Source organism: Eptatretus burgeri, chromosome 4 (genome assembly GCF_056783735.1).
Source record: "Eptatretus burgeri isolate ZD-2024b chromosome 4, Ebu_testis_v1, whole genome shotgun sequence".
NCBI lineage: Eukaryota > Metazoa > Chordata > Myxini > Myxiniformes > Myxinidae > Eptatretus > Eptatretus burgeri.
Genome location: NC_140964.1, coordinates 131,360,321 through 131,363,214, shown reverse-complemented (window position 1 = coordinate 131,363,214; position 2,894 = coordinate 131,360,321). Strand labels below are relative to the sequence as shown.

The window sequence follows — 2,894 nt, the reverse complement described above, 5'->3', positions numbered from 1 at the left end:
AAGGTGAACGAATTTTTTTTTTTTTGTAATTTTGGGGGGTTGGCAAAATTCATTTTTCATTGATAAGAGCCTATGGCAGCCGCACGAATAACGCAAGCCCACCGTACGCCCTACGTACGGTCGACGTGGAACACATCTACGTCACAGCTTGGCTTGTCGAATTGCTACGGCCAACGTAGAAATGAAAAAAGTTATAACTCCGCGCTATAATTCCACGGCGACCCCTACGGCCTGTAAAAGATATCCACATGGCGTAAAATACGGCGTCGGACCACCCTGAGGACACCTCAGAAACTGCAGCCGCCGCATGTTTCTGTCAATTCAGTGGGGGTATGGCCGCCGTATCCTAGCTGTGACTTAGGCCGAAGCAACTAAATATTTAATGTTTTGTTACTTTTTGATAACAATTATGACAACCTGTATAGATTATTTACCCAGAACATTCCTCTTCTGTAGGCCATTAGGCAATGTGAAGTAGAAGCATCATTTACAAATAGAGGATAAATATATACATAGGCAGTTGTTGGGATTGTTTATCCATTACCCAGCAACAAAACAAATCCTAATTTGTTTTGTGGTGACACTAATCATTGTGTTGTTTTGTTTTCTGATGACAATAATTGTCTTTAAAACATGTCTACTGATAGTTCTTATGTTCTGTAACATAGCACCAACCTTTCCAAATTTAGTAAAAGGCTTAAAAAGCCCGTTGCTAGGGTAAATTTGTTGCCTAGCAACCTTTGCTAAGGAACATGCTGTATTCAATGGCTCCACCCTTGAAAATAATCAGTATGGGTTGAAGAATAATTATGCCAAGTCTCATGCTTTTATCACTGACTGAGCAATTCTAGCTGTATTTTGCACCCATCACCGAGACCAGTGGTTCTTAACCTTTTTATGTGCTCGTACCCCTTGAGCTTTCATAATATTTCCCCATACCCCCTGTCTAAAATGACTAACGGAAATAAATGAAATTATAATAATTGATATGAAATACAATGTAATGAATATAATTCTTTATACAATGCGTTGAATACATACAAATATACTGAATACAAAAATAGCCTTTCAAGTACAACCGTACTTACACAGTACACCGACAATCAGACATATTACTAATGGCTCTTTTGTTGTTGTTTCTCTGCAATGATCATGCTGAAACGAGGTTCTTTTTTGAGATAGCCACGCGCATGTCATCACTTGCATCCAAACGATTCCTGGCCTTGGTTTTGATGTGTACGAGAGTTGAAAAACCAGTTTCACAGAAGTAGGTAGTCGCAAATGGCACAAGGACCTCCAAAGCTCTCACTGCTAACTGGGGGAATGTGTTGAGTTGTGCACACCAGAAGGTATCTAACTGCATTGAATCAAACTGCATTTTGATTTTTTTCGTGGCTTTCATCTCAACTCTATCTTCTTTCATTTCATCATTATCATCCATGGAATCTAGGTTGAAAACAAATGGGTCCTGCATCCATCCCTGTGAAACAGAAACCTCTCCATGCTGAAAGTATCCCTGGAAGGACTGACTCAGCACCTGCAAATGTTCTTTCATGTCAGTCACAATGAGTAATAAATTTTCTGCATTAGAAACTTCATCAAGCTTTGGAAAATTTGCATAGTTTCCAGACCCAATGCGATTTATCCAGATTGGAAGTTTATTAGTGAAGGCAAACATCTTTTCCCTGGATGTGATAATGTTCATCCCTGCACCCTGGATGGAGGTGTTCAACTCGTTGAGGTGGCTGAATATATCTGCCAGGTATGCCAGGGACAAAATGAACTTCTCATTTTCAAAGTGCTCTGCTATGCCACTGCCTCGCTGTCGAAGAAACTGCTGGATTTCTTTGTGCAGTTTGAAAACACGAGTCAGCACTCGGCCACGGGATAGCCACCTCACCTATGTGTGGTAAAGAAGAACATTGTGTTCAGCTCCAATTTCGTCACAAAAAACTTTGAAGAGACGGTGATTCAAGGCTTGTGCTCTGATAAAGTTTACTGCACTCACGACAATTGACAACACATTTTTCAGTTGTTCTGGTAATGTCTTAGCTGCAAGGGCATGGCGCTGCAGCACACAGTGGGTGACTGTGACGTGAGGCACCTCCTTTTTCACACGGGCAGCAAAGCCTGATTTGTTTCCAAGCATGGCAGGAGCTCCATTGGTGCAAAGTGAACCACACATGTCGAGAGTCATCCCGTGCTTCAAGAAGAAATGCTTGATGATATTGAACACATCAATTTTTTTTGTGGTTGTTGTCAATGGTTCACAAAACAAGAATTCTTCCACCACTTCTTTCTCCTTCAGATACCGTACAAATACTAATAACTGACTACAAAAACTGACGTCTGTTGACTCATCTAACTGAAGACTCACTTTGATAGGACTGGCTTTGATATCGGCAATCACCTGCTGCAAGATGTCTTTACTCATGTCACGAATCCTGGAACAGATAATGTCATTTGACAAGGGTACTTGCCTTAGTTTATTTTCTGCCTCAATCCCCAGTACTGTTTTTGCCATTTCTAGTGCACAAGGTTTTACCAATTCTTCAGCAACTGTAGGAGGCTTTTTTTTTTCTTGGCACACAAAAATGCAACTTGGTAAGAGGTTGCAACAATGGCTTCTCAATCGGTACAAGTCCCTGCTTTGGTAAGGTACCACCACGATCAAATCGTCCACTTTTGATCTTCAAGGTTTTGAAATCATTTCCCGACTTCGCACCCCCGTGCCGATTATTAAAATGTTCATGAAGTCTTGAAGGTTTGAGATTTGCATTTGTATATACTGTGCTGCATAGTATGCACTGTGGTCTCTGAGTTCCATCTTTTTCTGTCATGCAAGTGAAACCATTTCGAACATAGTCATCATTCCACTTCCGTTTCTTGGACAT

General features: G+C 40.9%; 1 pseudogene; it reads right to left on the bottom strand.

Moving 5' to 3' along the window:
• Nucleotides 1-1,115: 1,115 nt before the first annotated feature.
• LOC147029132 (protein FAM200C-like) lies at nt 1,116-2,894 on the bottom strand (annotated as a pseudogene).